Below are 22,241 nucleotides of genomic sequence, written 5' to 3' on the forward strand. Positions count from 1 at the left end.
CTGGCTTGTTCTACTGTTAGTGTAGTGTTAGGTGCAACTCATAGTTCCTCTCTCCTCAGTGCCGGAACGAAAAAGACCGACACGAGGAGAGATTACATCACTTCCTCTGCCTGTGTTTACATTACAGAAGAGGAAGTGATGTCACGGAGCATTTCCATTCGTCAGGAGCGATCGCGAGGGGGTGGCCATGAATGAATGGCCGCCCCCTCATCCCGAATCGCTCCCGAACGAATACCGACCGCCGCAGGCACCGGGGGGGGGGGGGCCCAATCGGGCCCCCACCCACGGGAAGGCAGGGACGTATATATACGCCCATATGCCTGCTCGTGCCATTCTGTCGACGTATATCGTCGTGCGGCGGTCGGCAAGTGGTTAATCACCATCTAACTGTATAGTAAAGCTCCTGAAGAAGCGGCTAATGTAAATCTGTGAAACATGTAGAGCAACCAACATACAGATGGTATTTATGTTCCAGTTGTCACAATGTGGTGCGACTATAGAATTTAATGTTCTGTTCTGATTATGACTATTGGTTTTAATCGGTAAAAGTCAATTATCATATGTATTTTTGTAATACATTTTTTTTTCAAATATTTTACTTCCGACTGTCTAGCATCAGTTGATATACGGTACCATTAAAGTCCAATATAGCCTCTCTCTTCTTATTTGCATACAGTTATGAGTAACTGACCCAGAACAAGTATGCATATCATTTACAACAAAAATAGGTAGGGACTTTGGGATTTTAGAGGCACCAGTGTAGGTTCAAAAATTTGAAAAGTAATAAGTTAGTATTCTTTATATATAAATGTATTCAAAAATAGAAAAATGTACATGATAGAAGTTCTGTGGATTCTACATCAGCTCTTCACCATAGCACCCATATACATCAATCTATATGCTCTATTGTTGGGTGACTAGTTCTCCTGTATAGATCTTGAACTTTTGTATTTTCTGGTTTGCGATGTGTATCTGATGTAGATCTTCATATGTGTGGACATATTCCTTGTGTCAAAAAATCTTTTTAACCCTTTCTATCATGTACGTTTTTCTATTTTTGAATAAATTTATATATAAAGAATACTAACTTATTACTTTTCTAATTTTTGAACCTATACTGGTGCCTCTAAAATCCCAAAGTCCCTACCTATTTTTGTTGTAAATTCTATTCATTAAGGAATGATGGCACCTTTTTTATATCGATATACTTGAGATATCCACTATTCAGCCACAAAGTGTCTTTTGATATCTCGTATCTCCATCTCTCTAAGTATGCATATCAGGATAATTGGACTTTGACTATTGTACTTGTATGTAAATAAAATGTATTGATTTTAACAAACCTTGTAATGTCCTTCGATACTACCAAGAAGATCCTGTTGCCCCAATCTATCCAAACTCTTCTCTGATAATTGGAGAAAGGTTGGATGCCCCTATCTGCATGATTACTCTGCACACAGAAAAAAAAATGTCAATATGACAGCCATGTACTGTATACGGCATTTTCAGAATGAGAAGTGATATGATAGGATTTCAGAATTACGACAAGACCTAATGCATGTTAAAATATTACTGGTAAGCAACACATGTAAACAACTGCATTATACGTGCTTTCTAGAATTTATTGATGAAAATACATTCACAAAAATATATACAACCCTTCAATCAATATCATAATGTTCAATCATCTGCCTTAAATAAACTGTGCAGAGTATTCTTAAGCAAGTTACCCTTCCTTTCCTATATGCCCAGGAGACTCCGTCTTCTCCATGATTGAATATGGATATATGGCAGCTGCCTAGACTGAAAAGGTCACCAAGTCACTTTGGTTGATGAAGGAATAAGAGTCACTGTCATTTTAGACGTAGCATGTATCTTGGATTGATTGCCTGCCTTAATTTTCATGTGGAGCTTTGACAAAAGGAATATGTCAAACTTCTGTATACTTGTGCATGTAAGGGTATGTGTGTGTATTTGTGCCCGATATGGTGGCAGCATCTCATCCTCCTAAGGGAACAATTGTTTGCTGAATGAATGACGATAAGATGTGCTGGCCTGGTGGATACATTAAAGAAGATCAAGTTCAGCTAAATATTTAAAGCTGAAGCATGCAGGTACTGGCAAAACACAATGCTATGTCACTTGGAAATAAAACTGATAAGATTACAATAGGTAGTACATTTTCAGATTCAGTATTTATATACTATATATAACACAGTCTTCTTTAGAGTTTACCCATCCCACATAAAGCATATTATATTTCTGAAGAGGAACAATATATCAAAAATTAACCTAATCATAAGTTGTCAAGGATGCCATAAGCCAATTATTTTTCTGGCATTTTACATTACTTAGTACAGAAATTCTTATACTCTTACAGGTGAGGATTGCATTTGAATTTAAGCCTGCAATGGGAGAAATAGGAATTGCCATTACTGACTTTCTTCTGAAAGTTATAGTTGCTATGGTTGCTATGCTGTTTCTCTGGTTTCAATAATTGACCTGAAAATGTATGCCAATCGGTAAAGTCAAACAAAAGCCAAAGTACCCTATTTTCATAATTGTTCTAGGTCTGCAACTTAAAACATTGAGTCAGTATTACAACTTTGCACCAACCATTTTCACATAGTGGGGTCAGTAATAGCAAGTAGATAAAAAATGTACTTCTGAAAATGTTGTTTAGATACTGAAAGTCCCACTGAAGTCAATGAAATTTTGACCAAAAAGAATATATTACCAAACTGCAAATGATGTAGCATTAACAGAATGGTTTGGGAAGCTCCTGCCTAATGAGATTATGAGGCCAAAATATGGAAAAATTGAGACACAGTCTAGGGAAAAAAACATCAGCAGCTTCTAGTAGCCCTACAATCCCTTACATTTTAAGCTTTCTGGGAAGAAAAAATGCACCCCCTGTGGGTTTTAGGAGGGCAGAGCATTTAGTGTGCTCAGACAACAGAAGTATGAATATGTTCAGAAGCAGTATAAACATAAAGTGTACGGCACTTCCAAAAAATCTGACTGAGATACTAACATATTACTCAAATTTGAGGCTGGCAGGTAGCAGGAGCCATGAAGTGGCGAGGTAATTAAGGCAGTAAGCATACATGAACGGGTAGAAAAAGCCACTCATTCCACAAATAGTGCCATGGGCATCAGGCAGAATGTTGGCCTTGTAAGTGACAGAAGTCTTGCAGTGCAAAGGTAACAAGAGCAGTAGGCATGGGTACCAAAGTAGTATAAGACACGTATTCTAAAAATTGTATCAGGGATAAAAGGATATTGCTCAGAACTTGTAATAGGTCATATGTAATATGACAGGAGCCTTGGGAGCAGCAGACATAGTTACACAAGTAGAGTGAACTGCTCATTGCAAAAACTGTACTAGGTATAGCTGACTAAAAGCTATGGTATGGCAAAGTAACTAGAGCAGTAGACATATGTGCTCAAGTAGTATAGTAGGGGTGTTCATTAAACATTGCTGCAGTTTATGAAGTGCTTTACAACATGGGGTCAGACAGTACTAGTTCAATGCAGTTCAATACAGTAGGAATTAGAGGGCCCTGCTCATTGGAGCTTATTATTATAGCTAAGAGAGGGGTCAAGAGATATAAAAGGTAATAACGGTGGAGGATGAGCTTATTGGGGTAATACAATTACACAGTTGTTATGTAATGGCAGGATATGCCTCTCTAATGCTGCATACACATGACCAGACTTTCCGTCGGAATGAACGGAGTTCAGCTGAAATGGACTTGCCTACACACAATCACACCAGTGAAAGTCCAATTGTTTGTTTAACGCGATGACGTATGACAGGACTAGAAAAAGGAAGTTCAATAGCCAGTAGCCAAAAACTGCCCTTGCGTCGTTGTTGGTCCATCGGACCTGCATACAGACAAGCGGTTTTCTCAATAGGAACTGGTTCCGGCAGAAAGTTTAAAACATGTTCTATTTCTAAAGTCTGTCAGATTTTGCAACAGAAAAGGTCCGATGAAGCCCACACACGATTGAATTGTCCGACGGATTCATTCCGTCTGAACTTTGCTGTTGAAAAGTCCGGTCGTGTGTACATGGCGTTAGGAGGAGGGTTTTCAGGGATCATTCAAAAGTGGAGAGATTAGGAGATGGCTGATTGGGATAGGGAGCTCAATAGGATGGGAGAGTCTCGGAAGGTGTCCTGGAGGCAAGCATGGAAGGTGGTGACAAGGGAGTTAGAGAGCAGGAGGTCTTGGGAGGAACAAAGACAATGATTGGGTTGGCATTTTGAGACTAGGTTAGTGATGTAGCTGGGGGCCAAATTGTGAATGGCTTTGTAAGTTGTTAGCATTTTGAATTTATTTTGTTGGGTGAGCTAAAGCCAGTGAAGGGATCGGCAGAGGGGGGTAGCAGACACTGAATGGTTGGGAAGGTTATATGTCTGGCTGCAGCATTCATGATGGACTAAAGAGAGGATAGCATATGTAAAGGTAAGTCAGTGAGGAGGGAGTTGCTGTAGTTAAGGTGAGAAATGACCAGCTTTGTGGTGTCATTGGTTAGGAATGGACCAGAATTACACCTAGCACCTAGAACCTTGGTTTTGGTGAATGTTATGCAATCAATCTTAACAGAGAAGTCAGGACATGTGGGGAAGGAAATGTTATGAGCTTGATTTTGGATAGATTGACTTTGAGGAAGTGGTGTGATATCCAGACTGATATGTGTGTTAGTAAATTAGTGATGCTTGTGGAGACTGATGGAGTGAGCTGAAGGGTAGCGAATAGGGATGAGCTTCATGTTCGAGTTTGGCAACATTGGCTGTTCGGTCGTTCGGCGAATTCCGAACGTTTGGGCCGTTCGCGTCAAAATTCGAGTGACGCGCGCGGACCACAATGCACTGTGGTGGCGCAGTGCATTGCTGCCCCATGATTGGCCAAGCATGCACTGTGACCCCGCATGCTTGGCCAATTGCAGCGCCGGCAGCGAGGAGAGCCATGATTGGCCACAGGCATCCTGCCTGTGGCCAATCATAGCTCAGGCTGTGTAGTGCACGCCCCACACTATATAAGGCCGCCTTTGAGGCGGCCTCGTGTAGTGTGTTACTTAGCATCTGAAGCAGTGGGTGTTCTGTGTACCTTCAACACAGTACACACCAATCGTTTTTGGCTGATTTCCTATCTTGCTGCTGTGTAGTGGTTGTTGTCTGTGCCCTGACTGCAGTATACACCACTATATTCACCTCACCTATATAGCTAGTGATCTAGCTTTAACCACTTAACAACTGCCCATTGCCGATTAACGGCTTCAGGGCGGTTGTTTAACTCTGAGAGGCCGTTAATTAACGGCCTCCCAGAATTCTGCTCTCGCGTGCCCCGAGGTGCGCGCACTCGAGAGCATCCGTGACCGCCGGGTCCACAGGACCCGGCGCATCACGGATCACGGTAAACGGCCGCTCATAGCGGCCGTTTACCACGTGATCGCTCCGTCAAATGACGGAGCGATCACTTGGAAACAAACCGGCGTCATGTTATGACGCCGGTTCCTCCCTCCCCTCTCTGTACCGATCGGTACAGCGGAGGGGAAAGAGATCGGTGTCAGCAGCGATGTGGGCTGCATCTGCAGTGCCCACATCGCTGCTCACCGAATTTAACCCCTCAATTCCCTGCCAATACTCTGCAATACCAGTGCATACTCTGCAGTACCCTGCCATTACTCTGCAGTACCCCGCCATTACTCTGCAGTACCCCGCCATTACTCTGCAGTGCAGTACCCCGCCATTGCTCTGCAGTACCCTGCCATTACTCTGCAGTGCAGTACCCCCCATTACTCTGCAGTACCCTGCCATTACTCTGCAGTACCCCCCATTACTCTGCAGTAACCCCCATTACTCTGCAGTAACCCCCATTACTCTGCAGTACCCCCCCAATACTCTGCAGTACCCGCCATTACTCTGCTGTACTCGCCATTACTCTGCAGTACCCCCAATACTCTGCAGTACCCTGCCATTACTCTGTAGTACCCCCCAATACTCTGCAGTACCCTGCTATTACTCTGTAGTACCCCGCCAATACCCCGCCAATACTCTGTAATACCCTGCCATAAATTGCCATACCCAGCCATACTCAGAGATACCCAGCCATACTCGGTGATACCCTGAAATACCCAGCCATAGACGCCCCCACCCCTCACCGCCCTCCGGTGCTTCTACCAACTCGCCAGTACGATCAAAGCCAGAATCTTTATTTTTATTTTTTATTTCAGGCTTCCCAGCCTAGAGGTGAGATGTGGGGTCATATTGACCCCCCAGATTTCACTGTAAAGAGGATCTGTCACCCCATATTCCTATTACAAGGGATGTTTACATTTCTTGTAATAGGAATAAAAGTGATCAAAAATATATTTTTGGGGAAAAAAATGTCAAACTAAAATAAATAAAGTAAAATGAACAATAAAAAAATAAAATAAAAATTAAAGCGCCCATGTCCCCATGTGCTCGCATGTGCCACACATGTGAGGTATCGCCGAGAATGTTAGAGCGAGAGCAATAATTCTAGTCCTAGACCTCCTCTGCAACTCAAAACATGTAACCAGTAAAAAAAAATTTAAAGCGTCGCCTATGGGGATTTTTTAAGTAGCGACGTTTGGCGCCATTCCACGGGCATGTGCAATTTTGAAGAGTGACATGTTTGATATCTATTTACTCAGCATAACTTCATCTTTCACTTTATGCAAACATTGGGCTAACTTTACTGTTTTTTTTGTTTGTTTTTTAAGCACAAAACTGTTTTTTCCCCCCAAAAAACGCGTTTGAAAAATTGCTGTGCAAATACCGTGTGAGATAAAAATTTGCAACGACCACCATTGTATTCTCCAGGGTCTTTGCTAAAAAAAAAAATATATATATATATATATATATAATGTTTTGGGGTTCTCTGTAATTTTCTAGCAAATAAATGATGATTTTTACATGTAGGAGAGAAATGTCAGAATTGGCCTGGGTGCTCCAGAACGCCTGATGGCGCTCCCTGCATGTTGGGCCTCTGTATGTGGCCACGCTGTGTAAAAGTCTCACACATGTGGTATCGCCGTACTCGGGAGTAATAGCAGAATGTGTTTTGGGGTGTAATTTGTGGTATGCATATGCTGTGTGTGTGAAATAACCTGATAATATGACAATTTTGTGAAAAAAAAAAAAAAAAAGGAAATAGGCCGTCAGTACTTCAGGTGTGATCAATTTTCAGATATTGGCACCATAGCTTGTGGACTCTATAACTTTCACAAAGACCAAATAATATCCACCAATTTGTACTTATTTTTACCAAAGATATGTAGTAGTATGGATTTTGGCCAAAATTTATGAAGAAAAAATGACTAATCTGCTAAATTTTATAACAGAAACGAAGAAAAATTCATTTTTTCGCAGAATTTTCGGTCTTTTTTCTTTCATAGCACAAAAAATAAAAAACCCAGCAGTGATTAAATACCTTAATTTAAACAATAAGAGAGAAAAAAAATAATTTTAAAAAACAAGCGCGCTCCCACTATTTCTCTCACCTCGGCGCTAAATGGTTTAAAAGCTCAATGTAAAAAGAAAAGGAAAAAATAATAATAGACAAATGGACAGGTTTACACCTGAGACAGCAGCTACTTAAAAAATATACATAAACATAGACAAATTGATTATTAATAATTCACACTTTACAGAGGTAAATGATGAAAACAATAATAATCCAAGCAGCGCTTCTAGCAGTTCTGTGTCATCAACACAATAACTTTTTCTATATTAAGACATAACATGTGAATAACCAGAATAATTTGATCAGTAAGATTAATCGATCAGACTCAAATAATCAGTCCAACAATTCCAGTGCTCTGAATGCAACAGAAGATTTAAGGAAGTGAATAAGTCCAAAGCAAAGGGGGCCGCAGTGAGTGACTCCAGTGAGAAATGGTAGAAAAATAGGTGCACTTCACACTAATTCCTCCACACGGTGCTCCACACTCCCACAGGGGGTTAAACTCACCAGAAATTCCTCAAGAAAGAACCTTATCAGCACAACCACTTCAGATTATACGATCCCGTCTTCCAATGTCTTAATATAGAAAAAGTTATTGTGTTGATGACACAGAACTGATAGAAGCGCTGCTTGGATTATTATTGTTTTCATCATTTACCTCTGTAAAGTGTGAATTATTAATAATCAATTTGTCTAAGTGATTAAATACCACCAAAAGAAAGCTCTATTTGTGTGAAAAAAGGACAAACATTTCCTATAGGTGTTGCATGACTGAGTAATTGTCATTCAAAATGTGAGGGCACCGAAAGCTGAAAATTGGTCTGGTTATTAAGGGTGTTTAAGTGCCCAGTGGTCAAGTGGTTAATAATAGAGCTTGCAGTCAGTAGTGTTAGGAGATAGTGCGTGCTATCTGCGTGCTCTGTACCCAGTACATACCACTATAATATAGGGCAGGCCCCTACTTTCAAACATCCAACTTACAAACATCTCCTACTTGCAAACGCAAGGAGACAGCAGCAAGTGAGATGAAAAAAGATGGACGACAAAACAAATTATACAGGGGTGATAACCCTTCCCTATGTTTTCCAAAAAGCTTAAAAATCGTTTTTTTGACTGGAGCTACACTTTAAAAATGTACCGGTTGAAAATGACAAACAGATTCAACTTAACACAACAAACCTACACAGTCCCTGTCTTGTTTGCACCGCCTGTATACTGCTGTTCTGAGTATATAGGGCCTGGGGGCCACACGCATTTCCTTTTTTTAATATGGGTACGGGGTTCCCCTTAATATGCGTACAAGACCCAAATAGGCTGGTAATGGGCAGGGAGGGCTACCCATGCCATGTTTCTCAATGATTTTCAACCATATTGCAGGAACCAGATATAACATTAAAACCGCAAGCAGTTGTAAATGGTGTTAATTCCGTTTAATGTCATTTTGTGCAGGGACTGTTCTAAACACGGGAAACACGTGGCACTTTACAGGCATACTACAGACACCCCCCAGGCACCATATTTAAAGGAATATTTCACTTTTTTTTTTCACTTTAATCGTCATTAAAATCAGTGCTCCCACCAAAACGGCAGTTTTTAAAACTTTTCTTTGCAGTGACCCATGTCCCCTGAGGCAGGAGGCAGGTCCCCAAACCCTTTTAGGACACTATCTTGCATATTAGCCGTTAAAATTAGCACTTTCCATTACGAACGTTCGAGTCCCATAGACTTCAATGGGGTTCTAACGTTCGTACCGAACACGGGGGTCGTTCGCAAGTTCTGGTGCGAACCGAACCGGGGGGTGTTCGGCTCATCCCTAGTAGCGAAGTAGATGTGGGTGTTGTCAGCATAGAAATGGTATCAGAAGCCATGGAAGGCTATCAATTGACTCGGGGGAGATGTAGACCAAGAATGGGTGAGGTCCAAGAACAAAACCTCAGGGGACCACAAAGAAAGGAAGCGGAGAGGAGGAAGTTGAATTGTAAGTGATGCTGAAGGTGCAGTGGGATAAGGTAGAATGTGAACTAGGGAAGAGTACAGTCAGAGACCCAATGAGTGGAGTTTTTTGAGAAGGAGGGGGTGGTCCACTGCATCAAAAGCAGCAGAGAGGTCCAGGAGTAGGATATGGTATTGTGTCTATTAATTTTAGCCATTAGTGGATCATTTGAGAGTTTTAGGAGAGCAGTTTCTGTGAATTGTTGAAAGCGAAATCCAGACTGGAGGGGGTCAAGAAAGTTCTCAGGGAGATGGTTAAGTCAGTTGTAGACCAGACATTCATGGAATTTAGAGGAAATAGAAGCAAGGAGATGGGGCATAGGTTAATAAGAATTGCAAGATATTGCTCAGAGCTGGAGCCTGGTAGGTGGTAGGAGCCCTTGGGATGGCAATGTAACTAGAGCAGTAGGCGAGGTGCACAAGCAGCATGAGACACAGTATTTAACCACTTCCCGACCAGCGCACGACGATGTACGTCGACAGCATGGCACGGCCAGGCATATTGGCGTACATGTACGTCCAATATTCGTTGCCGCCGTGCCATCGGGAGCGCGCCGCCGGCGGCGCGCTCCCGCGCTGGTCGGGACCCCCGTGAGTCCGGTCGCGGGACCCGCGGACTCGATCGCCGCGGGCATCCCCGCGATCGTCTCACGGAGCGGCCGAATGGAGGAAATGCTGTATAAACAACATTTTCCCATTCTGCCTAGCAACTAGTGACGCTGATCTCTGCTCCATGTGATTGGAGCAGAGATCAGTGTACACTAAATGAAAGCCCAACCCCCCCACAGTTAGTAACACACCCCTAGGAACACTTAACCCCTACACTGCCACCCACTGGTTAACCCTTTCACTGCCAGTGTCATTTACACAGGAATCACTGCATTTATATAGCAGTGATTACTGTATAAATGACAATGGTCCCAAAAATGTGTCAAAAATGTCCGATGGGTCCCCGACAATGTCGCAGTCACAATAAAAATCGCAGATCGCCGCCATTACTAGTAAAAAAAAAAATAATAAAAAATTATTAATAAAAATGCTATAAAACTATCCCTATTTTGTAAACGCTATAACTTTTGCGCAAACCAATCAATAATCGCTTATTGCGATTTTTTTTACCAAAAATATGTAGAAGAATACGTATCGGCCTAAATTGAGGGAAAAAAATGTTTTTTTATATATTTTTGGGGGATATTTATTATAACAAAAAGTAAAAAATAATGCGTTTTTTTCAAAATTGTCGCTCTATTTTTGTTTATAGCGCAAAAAATAAAAACCGCAGGAGTGATCAAATACCACCAAAAGAAAGCTCTATTTGTGGGAAAAAAAGGACGTCAATTTTGTTTGGGAGCCACGTCGCACGACCGCGCAATTGTCAGTTAAAGCGACGCAGTGCCGAATCGCAAAAAGTGGTCTGGTCTTTGACCAGCAAATTGGTCCGGTCTGAAAGTGGTTAAAGGTGTTACCAGAAGTACAGTAGTAGGATGTTCCTCAGGGATTCAGACTGGCTGGTAGTGTTAAGGTAACTAGAGCAGTAAGAATAGGTGCACAGTAAGAATAAGCCATGCATTCCAAAAGTTGTACACGAGATAATAAGAATCTGGGCTGACAAGAAAACAACACTAAAATTAGGATTTGTCTTGGGGCATTTAAAGTCATGAAACTCTGAATCCAACCTCAACTGAATTTTGTGATTGGGTCTAATGACAAACTTCCAATTTTCTGAGCACAAACAAGTGTAAAAAAAGATACTCTGGACTTAAAGTGATTGTAAAGGCAGAAGGTTTTTCTTTTTTTTATACATTAGGATAAAAAGCCTTCTGTGTGCAGCAGACCGCCCCCCACAGCCTCCTAATACTTACCTGAGCCCCCTCTCTATCCAGCGATGTTGTAGGATTGTCTCAGCTTCCCAAAACTCCCCTCCTCATTGGCTAAGACAGCAGCTTGGTGCCATTGGCTCCCACTTCTGTCAATCAAAGTTAGTCAGCCAATGAGGAGATAAAGGGGCAGGGATTGGCCACAGCTCCATGTCTGAATGGACACTGTGAGCTGCAGCTCAGCTCGGGTGCCACCATAGCAGCCTGCTTGCTGTGGGGGTAAACATCAGGAGGGAGGGGTCAGCAGATCAAAAGAGGGAACCAAGGAGAGGAGGATCTGGGATGCCCTGTGCAAATCCACTGCACAGAGCAGATAAGAAAACATGTTTATTATTTTTAACAACAAAAAATGAGACTTTACAATCACTCTAAGCCCTTGTACACACGGTCGGACATTCCAACAACAAAATCTGTCGGATTTTGTCTGACGGATTTTGTCCGAAACTTGTGTTGCATACACACGGTCGGACAAAGTTGTCAGAAAATCCAATCGTTCAGAATGTGGTGACGTTATTTTGTTACGACGGGATTACGTTCAGGCTAGTAGCCAATAGCTTTGGTCTAGGAATTTGATCTGAGCATGTGTGGCACTTTGTCCGATCGGAATTCTCTACAACTGATAGGACAAAGTCCCATCGGACCATGTTGTCGGAAAATTTTATAGCCCAGCTCTAAAACTTTGTCGGTCGAATATTTCGACTGAAACAGTCCGATGGAGCCCACACACGGTTGGATTATCCGACAACACGGTCGGAATGTCCGACCATGTGTACAAGGGCTTACACTACCACCTTCAAAGTGCTCCATTGAGCTGTATTATGCTATTTTCTGGATGGACTACCATTTTGCCAGAACTGAGCCAATACCAGTATATGTGAATGGACTTGCAGCAGTGACAAAATAAAAATATCATGCTGTGGCAAAGTTTCCTTTAATGTTTATTCATTTAATTATTTTACTTTGTATGATAGTTTTTGTTTGTAATGCTTATGTTTGGTGATTATTTCCTATTTGGGAATGGAGCCCAGGTGCCACTGTATGGGACTGAATCCTTTAACTACCTCAGCTTAAAAGTGAGAAAAAAAATGCAGAAAAAAAATCAGCTGGAGATCAAAAACATCTTTTTGTTTCACTTGCTGTCAGAGCCACAAATGTGAAATGACTATAATTGTATGCTGATTTTTGTGCGTTTTAAAGTAATTGCCTCTACTTGTTCTGCTTCAAACTAGCAACGGCAGAAAGTACAACAAGAAAAAAATCTAAAATAAAACAAGTTTCATAACACAGTGCTAAACTAAACACTTGAAATAAAACATGTTTGTAAAGCCATTAACACTCAAGAGAGATGAAATGTATTATTTCTAAAGGACATTTTGTTTATTTTACGCCTGTCATAAACTTGGTGATTCAAACTGAGAATATGGTGAACAAATACATAAGCAAAGATTACATACAGTGAAGTATCAAGTGTTTTTCTTATAACAACCCTTTCCCTAAATGCCCCAAAGCCTGTCCATATTCCCGATGAGCAACATCACTGACTTATAGGAAAAAAAATAACTTCTTCATCTACCTGTATGCTTGCATTTGACATACAGTTTTGACATGTTTTCAGAGAAGGCTGACAGGGCACTAGCTGTTGAAATAGAAAAAAATAAAAGGTCAAAAGAAGGTTGTATTACATAATGTCAAACTGGCACTCTCAATCTGCAGCTAAGGTAGTGTGCTCACTTCCGGGAGAGGCATGTGTTTATACAGCACCAGAATAAGTAAGAAAGAAATGCATCAAGTGGCAAAGTGGAGACCTCATTTGACTCTTTATCCTTACAAAATTTGACCAGAAAAAAGTACTCAACATTGGTGGTCAGTCTAGAAGGGACCCCATTTGTTGGTGATCAACAATTGCCATGTAGAATTGCCCCATAGCATTGATGGTCAGTGTAGGTGGGAAAAAAATACTGGTCCTTGCTAAAGGGACTGCTAGCAACCTCTGGAGGAACCCTAGGTTCTATGGAATCCTGTCTGCAAAAGGCTGGACTAGAGTGTATTTATACACCGTGTCCTACTAAAACATAAAAATGAGATAAACATTTGGCTCTTTATAATACTATATTTGCATAGATACCTATATTAATTGTATACATATAATAGTTTGGCTCAAAAGATAATGTCCCTCAGAAGTGACAACTAACATGTAGGACCACAACAAGGAGGTCTGCCTTTTCCTGAGATTATGGCTCTAGTCCATGCTAGAAAATATGTTTACTGTTAACGTGCAAGTGTAGACACAGTGGGGTGTCATCCAAGTGTGCAATGTGTGCGGTGTACATGGGCCTTGGTCGCTCACACATTGCACATATGGAAGACACCCTACCACCCCCCCCCCCCGCACTGATCTCCTATTGCTTCCTTGCAGGGGTTAAATCCTCAAATATATCCCCTTCTGCTCAGATCCCACCTTCAGTCCCTTTTCTTTGTCTCAAAAAAAAAACCGTAAGAATTAAGGGGTAAGGGAATTTTGGACTTTGGGAAAAAAAGAAACATTGGGATCTCTTTAGACCCCTGGTGTTTCACCAAAGGCCTCTCACCCAAAAAAAAAAACTGTAAAACTGTAAAAAATATAAAAAATAACATCAGAGAAAGACTCTCTCTTAAGGAGCACTTGCGGAAGCATCCTGTACGTTTGCCTCCGAGCTTTGCAGTCTAATCCATGCTTCCCTCACCTCCCATGCCTGCTGGTACCGAGTCGGTCAGTGAAGATGAACCCATGCACTTGGGCTTCATGCGTCTCTCTGAGGATGAGAGAGCCTTTAGAAGGAGGGAGAGATTGTGCCTTTATTGTGACCAGGCTGGTCACTTTTTGAAGTCTTGTCCTACCCGTCCAGAGAATGCCCGAACCTTGAGGTCCTGTCATAGACAGACCTTAGGTGGCGTTGTTTCATCCCCAGTTATGCAGAAGGATAAGCCCCTGGTTTTGGTCACCCTTTCTTGGGCTGACTTGTCCATCGAGATACAGACTCTAATCGACTCTGGGGCTGCAGGCCTGTTCATTGATGCTGCCTTTGTATCGCAGCCCTCGATTCCACTCCAGCTGCGTGACACTCCACTTGTCATTGAGGTTCTTGACGGGAGACCTTTACAGCCTGCCCATGTGACTCATGAGACTGTTCCGTTGTCCATGGCAGTAGGGGCTCTTCATCATGAGATAATCCAATTCCAAGTTATTTCCTCACCCCGGTTTCCACTGGTTATTGGTTATCCTTGGTTACAGGGGCACAACCCCTCTTTTGATTGGCTCCGTGCTGAGGTTCTCTCCTGGTCACCACAATGCAGTGAGACATGCTTCCAGAAGGTAGCCAAGGTCCTGTGCAACTCTACACTCTCCTCCCTGACAGATTAGTACCACAATTTTATAAGGCCATGGAGGAGTATGTTGCAGATGCACTTTATCAAGGTTTCATCTGCAAATCCTTGTCTCCTGCCGGTACTGGTTCTTCTTTGTGAAGAAGAGAGGTGAATTGATACCTTGTATTGATTATAGGGGTCTCAATTGTTTCACGATTAAGAATGCCTACCCGATTCCATTGAATGCAGAGTTATTTGACCACCTCCAGGGAGTAACGGTTTTCACAAAGCTTGATTTGAGAGGGGCATACAATCTCATGCGGATTAAGGAGGGTGACGAGTGGAAAACTGCAACACTTCACTGTTATTCTTATGGTGGTTGACCGGTTCTTAAAGATGTGTCATTGTATTCCACTTAAGAAGTTGCCCACTTCTAAGGAACTGGCTTTCATTTTTGCTTGGGAGATCTTTTGCTTACATGGGCTACCCAAGGTGATTGTCTTGGACAGGGGTAGTCAGTTTGTCTCTCAGTTCTAGTGAGCTTTTTTTGCACAGTTGGGAATTCAGCTTGCTTTCTCCTCTGCCTCTCACCCGCAGTCTAATGGGGCCGCAGAATGAGCCAATCAGTCCTTGGAGCAATTCTTACGTTGTTATATTTCTGACCATCATAACAACTGGTCAGACCTATTACCATGGGCAAAGATTGCTCACAACAGCGCCTTGAAATCTGCTTCCCAATTGTTCCCGTTTTATGGTGAATTATGGTTTCCAGCCTTCCATGTTACCTGACTCGTTTGCTCTGCAGAGTATTCCTGCATTAGAGAAGCATCTCCGTGGTCTTTGTTCCACTTGGGCACAAGTTCAGGAGGCTTTGCAACATGCTAACGATAGGTACAGATTCCATGCTGACCGCAGGCGCCAGCCTGCACCTTCCTACCAGGTTGGGGACAGAGCCTGGCTGTCGTCTCGCAACCTCCGAATTTGTGTACCTTCTTTGAATTTGGCACCTTGGTTTATTGGGCCTTTCCGTATCCTTCACAGGATTAACCCAGTGTCTTACACCTTGGACATTCCTCCTAGTATGTGCATCTCAAATGTGTTTCATGTCTCTTTATTGAAATCTTTGGTCTGAAATTGCTTTACCACCTCGGTGCCATGTACTCACCCTATACAGGTTGAGAACCAGAGGAGTATCAAGTACAATCCATTGTTGACTCCCACAGGTTCCATGGGTGCAACAGTGTTTGCATCTTTATGCGGTGAGTGACTTGTTTGCCTACCCATTGCTTTGAAGTCTTACTGCCATGTGGTGTGTATAACTAATTATCCTGTAGAATCTATTATTTGGCAAAAAAGAGGAACGGCTGGTCTGATAGGCTGATATAATACGTTTTGTATTATTTTTCTAAAGCTATTTGTTCAATATGGGAAAAGAAGCATTGACAAATGCAATTAATCTACTTTTGCATGCTTCAAATTGTACTGCTTGGTATTAAAAATTACAAAGGGAGCAGTCTTCATGTTGCTTAGATAATTAGGACATATTATATTGTATAACTTTGTTAAATGGAAGAACTGTTTTCATAACTTACTGTTGTTCATTGCAATTTAATATCACTATGGGGAAATGCCATACACTACTAATTGACATCAGCAGAAGAAGCTACTTGAAGCTAATGCTGCCATATAGATAAATTCTTCCCATTAGCTCTTACAAAATGACTCTTAATAATGTTACAATCCCAAAATGGCCATAGATACATTTGGCGCTATAGACTGTGTAAAAGCAAAATGAAGCAATGCCTGAACTGCAATGCAAATTAGATTTGTGGTTGAGTGGAATTGATTATTTTGAGACTTAATTAATCACGGTGCTTAATCACTATAACCTTTAAACACAGCACTCTTGACCAAAGCTGCAGGGCAAAGGAACATTCGCATACTATTTTTTTCTCTTGCAGAGAAGCATAGACTAGATCTGTGATTTATAAACTAGACCAGGGGCTGTATTATATACAAGGGACACATGTATGGTCACTGGATATAAATTAAATACACTCATAAATAGCATTTTCCTTATTTAAAATATATTTACAGTACATATGTCCATGTAAAGAAATACATGGCAATCCTTTACTATAACTGCTTATAATTTTGTTCTGGGGGATGTATAAATGATAGATGAAGATTTTAACATGGCTATAGAGAATTATCTCCCTAAAAATGATAGGTTATGGGTTATCTGCTCATAATAAAGTGAGTGTCAAAGCATTAGAACTTACTAAGATTATTAAGTGATGGTGGCACATATGCCATACTTTGATCCTGGCTATGGTGAACATAAAAAGAGGAGGAGGAGCCAAGATAACCACCGGGGACCCCAGAAGAAGAGGAGCGGGGCCACTCTGTGCAACACCACTGCATAGGGCAGGGAAGTATACCATGTTTGTTATTTTAATTTACAAAAAAATGGGATTTTTATAATACTAAGCCAAGTTAAATGTAAAAATTGGAAAAATGTAAAAGCTGAAAAAACCCAATTCAAAATCCATTCATATGTGATGCCAGAATACAGAATCACTGACGCTGTCTATAAAAACTATACTGTTCAGTAACATTTTTTGTGTAGCTTTGTTAGGTACCCCCCCTCCCATTGTAGTGTCTAGTAGGGATGAGCTTCGAGTTTGAGTTGAACTCATGTTTGACTCGAACATTGCCTGTTTGCCTGTTCACTGAACAGCGAACAATTTGGGGTATTCGCAGCTAAGCCGCGGAACACACTGTACAAGTCTATGGGAGAAATCTAAAGTGCTAATTTTAAAAGCTAATATGCATATGTTACTGTCCTAAAAAGTGTTTGGTGACCTGGGTCTTGCCCCAGGGGACATGGATCAATGCAAAAAAAAGTTTTAAAAACTGACGTTTTTTCAGGAGCAGTGATTTTAATAATGATTAAAGTGAAACAATAAAAGTGTAATATTCCTTTAAAATTCGTACCTGGGGGATGTCTATAGTATGCCTGTGAAAGGGCGCATGTTTCCCGTGCTTAGAACTGTCCCTGCACAAAGTGTCATTTCTGCAGGAAAAAAACTCTTTTAAAATCACTTTGAATTGTCGGCTCCCATAATACAGAGAACACTCAATGAGTGTTCTCTGTATTACGGGAGCCGACAATTCATTCATTGATAAAAAAAAAAAAAGCGTGGGGTTCCCCTAAATTCAATTACCAGGCCCTTCAGGTCTGGTATGGATATTAAGGGGAACCCCGCATCAAAAAAAAAAAAAATTGACGTGGGGTCCCCCTAAAAATCCACACCAGACCCTTTATCCGAGCACGCAACCTGGCAGGCCGCAGGAAAAGAGGGGGAGACGAGAGAGCCCCCCCTCCTGAACCGTACCAGGCCACATGCCCTCAACATTGGGAGGATGCTTTGGGGGCCTCATCCCCACAACCCTGGCCGGTGGTTGTGGGGGTCTGTGGGTGGGGGGGCTTATCAGAATCTGGAAGCCCCCTTTAACAAGGGGACCCCCAGATCCTGGTCCCCCCCTGTTTGAAATGGTAAGGGGGTACAAAAGTACCCCTTCCATTTCACAAAGAAAGTGTAAAAAATTGTTAAATAAGACAAACACACTTTTGAAAAATTGTTCTCTGTATTACGGGAACCAGCAATTCAAAGTGATTTTAAAAGATTTTTTTCCCTACAGAAATGACACTTTGTGCAGGGACAGTTCTAAGCACAGGAAACATGCGCCCCTTCACAGGCATACTATAGACACCCCCCAGGTACGAAATTTAAAGGAATATTACATTTTTATTGCAAAGAGGGGGGAATTTTGGGACTTTAAATGAAGCACAATTAAGTACCTCCATCCCGGTAATCGATACGTACAAAAAGGGAAGTTTGGGACTTTAAATGAATTTTCATTTAAAGTCACAAACTTCCCCTTTTTGTACGTATTACATTTTTATTGTTTCACATTAATCATTATTAAAATCACTGCTCCTGAAAAAAACGGCTGTTTTTAAAACTTTTTTTTTGCATTGATCCATGTCCCATGGGGCAGGACCCATGTCCCCAAACACTTTTTAGGACAGTAACTTGCATATTAGCCTTTAAAATTAGTACTTTAGATTTCGAACATTCGAGTCCCATAGACTTTAATAGGGTTCTAAAGTTCGCAGGAAGTTTAGGTCTGTTCGCAGGTTGTGGTGTGAACCGAATAGGGGGGTGTTCGGCTCATCCTTAGTGTCTAGTTTATTCTAACTTTTTTGGCAATGGTTTGCCTATTAGCCTTGAAAATGGCCAGAATTGAATGCCAGCACTTACTCCCAATATACTTCAATAGGAGTCACAGGTAATTTTGGGTTTTGTAGATTTTTTTTTTTTAAGCCTACAGCACCTGGAATTCCCAGGCGGTTTCCCATCCAAGTACTAACCAGGCCCAACCCATCTTAGCTTCCAAAATCAGAAGAAATCGGGCGCATTCAGGGTGGTGTAGCCATAGGTGTTTTGTGGATCTTAAACATTATTTGACATTCCTCCAGTGACCCCAGGCAAATTTATTTATCTCTAATAATAACCTTATTTAATCAGCTTAAGGGATATGTTCACGTTTTGGAGCACATTGCACATTAAAGCCATATTTAAGGCATAACTTGTAGCATGCTCCAAGCAGCCTCCCCTCCCTCCCTGTGACAGCGGGTGGGAGATCCTCTCCCTGAACCAGCTGTCAGTTTTCACAAACAGTGTGACTGTGTGGGGCTCTAACCACACTACTGTGTTGTTCATTCACAGGAATCTGTGAATGAATGAACTGCAAGTCTCATCTGGCACCGCAGCAGATGGTTTGTAGTTCTAAATATACTGTGAGGGCATTGATGAGTGTTCTCATAGTTCATTGGCAAGTGTCTGCAGGAGCCTGACATTGGACCTACAATTCTGCAGGCACTTGAGAAAAAAAAATATATTAATGCACATTTTTTTTTGCCTGAAAAAACCTTTGCATTTATTCTTTTTTTCAAAAGATGACCCCATCCTTTAAACAGAACAGGACAAGTTTGAAAAAAGACATAATAAAATCAAGAACCTCTTCACCTCCTATACATTTGTAATATTTATAATACAGCCTCTGCACAGCAATGTGAACTTTTAATAAGCTTGCTGAACCAGCACTGAATAATAAATCAATGTGAATTACAATGGTCAAGGGAAGACTAACCACATTGTCCTGACATCATAAATCAGTATCACTGGATGCATTTGTGAGGTCAAGTTGCAAATCTATCAATTGATGTTCAGCTCGGGCTTGTAAATAATCGCTAAACAAAATTAGACTTGATGATGTGGAACAATGATTATCACACTTCAAACAGCAATAAAAAAACTATAACAGCTCTGTAAATTAGTAGATTGAGATGAGTGCGATCAGGTCACATGTTTTGCTGATAAAGTTGAGTCAAAAAGTTGAAAATAGTAGCAATTCATACTTCTCCATTTTCTTAGACTACAAGAGGGCCACCCAAGCTGAATTTCAAGTAATCTACAGGAAACCACGTTTTTTTTTTTTGCATATTGGAAGTGTGCTGGTTTATTCTGCCCATATTACACATATATGCAAATCAATTATGGTTATAAGCTCTCCTCTAAAGGCAGGTTTTACTTTGTTATTATGCCTTTAAATGCTACTTATAAATAACTGTTCTAAAGCTTAATGTGCGTGGACACAACGCACAAGGCTAACATTGGACTGCATCAAGAGATAAAAAAATACAGTTTGCCTATAAAAGCACAATTTTTTTATGCATGTGTACATGAGGCCTTAAATTATATCTAAAGCCAAATTAAAAAAAAAATTGGATATGGTGGGGAAGGGTTATAACATCTGTCAGAATTTTATTAAAAATTACTTACACAGAGATAAAAAACAAATGTTGTCACTGATGACATCCTTCTTAGAATCTTAGTACCCTGGCTGCTTCTGGTTTCAATATTTCTAGAGTCGCTGCCCTGAACCACACATGTGTGAACATCTGTATATTTGTTCCATGTCAGTGCCTCAGAACATATTGAAGTCACTGGATCAGCATAGAATCAATATGAAACAAAATGTATATTCAAATTAAATCAGTAATGGCAAGCTCCATATTTTCTTAGTACATGCTTCTTTTAATGTCTTTGCAGCATTTGTTAACCTCTTGGCGCCAGTAGTACACAAATATCCAGCCTCTCAGCAGGTGGGCCTTTGCATGCAATATTGCAAAAACAGCTGTGCTGAAAGCTTGCCCCCTGTGCGCTCCTGGCACAGTTACCATGGCTAACCGAAAGCTTCCGATCATGGCCATTCACGGCGGTCACATGATCAAAAATCTTGCCCAGCCTCCCGTCATCTTAAACCCCTTTAAAGGACCGGAAAGCACCGGTGCCAAGGGGTTAAACACTTGAAAGACAAGACAGAAATTGTACAGAATACATTACAATGGTATTGGAGGCTGCAGCTCCAGTTTTCTATAGTTTAAAGCATGTTCAGCTTCTTTCTTCCGACCTGCTTTTGGTGGACTTTTTTTTTTTGTTTACAGGACTGTGTTATTTTGTGATTTGTTTGTTATACACTATACATATATAAAGGGAAGCTTTAAAGCACATTGCCAGGCCACCTTTCCCCTAATCATTCCTATTTTTTAATTTACAAATGACCTTTAATGCCTTTTTCTACTTACCTGAGTGTTCCATCATGTGTCCTTTGCTGCCACTTCTTCCAGTGTGTCTACTTGTCACAATATTGTCACAATGTTGCAGTCTTCTACAATCTGAGAGGACCCCTCCACTGTACAGCCAACAGAAAGTGTCCAGATCACACAGGCAGCATGGTGGATACCTGAAGAAGGACCCTTTCACTCTGCAATGAAAAGTATAGAATTTCAGATCAAGTCATGACAAGTATCATAGATTTTTGTAGGTAAGCAGGTTCTTAGACTTTGGTTGTATGTTTTGTTTTAATACTGTGTTGGGGATGGAGGTGGGGTTAGGCAGTTATAGTATTATCAAAGATATATTTTAAAATAAATAGCTTTAGAAGCTACCATTCCTGACCTCTGTTTTAACATTCTAGTTTCCTGTTAAACCAATCCAATGACTGGCATACTACGATTCATTTAAAATTGCAGCCGTGCCATCACGTGCGCGCCAGTAGCAGCGTGCGTGTGTCGGTGGCAGCACGCATGCGTGCCGGTCGGGACTCCGTGAATCTGGTCGTGGGTCCCATGCACTCAATCGCCGCGATACCCACAATCTTCTCACGGGAAGGCTGAACGGGGAGATGCGGAAGTAAACAGCATCTCCCCGTTCTGCCTAGCAACAAGTGACACTGATCTCTGCTTCCTGTGATTGGAGCAGAGATCAGTGTTCACTAATACACAGCCGTGTAGACAACCACACCCCCCACAGTTAGAAACATGCCCTCTACAGTTAGAAACACGCCCCTAGGACACACTTAACCCCTACACTGCCACCCTCTGGTTAACCCCTTCACT

At 41.4% G+C, this 22,241-nt stretch overlaps 1 protein-coding gene and 1 pseudogene across 6 annotated transcripts in view; one reads left to right on the plus strand and one right to left on the minus strand.

Annotated features, from left to right (window-relative positions):
- AUTS2 (activator of transcription and developmental regulator AUTS2) overlaps positions 1-22,241 on the plus strand; it is a 1,910,865-nt gene that overhangs the window by 616,737 nt on the left and 1,271,887 nt on the right. The window lies entirely within an intron of this gene.
- LOC143984563 (5S ribosomal RNA) lies at positions 19,100-19,218 on the minus strand (annotated as a pseudogene).

Source organism: Lithobates pipiens, unplaced genomic scaffold, assembly GCF_037356315.1.
Source record: "Lithobates pipiens isolate NorthernLeopardFrog02 unplaced genomic scaffold, aLitPip1_a1.2 Scaffold_16, whole genome shotgun sequence".
Classification (NCBI taxonomy): Eukaryota; Metazoa; Chordata; class Amphibia; order Anura; family Ranidae; genus Lithobates; species Lithobates pipiens.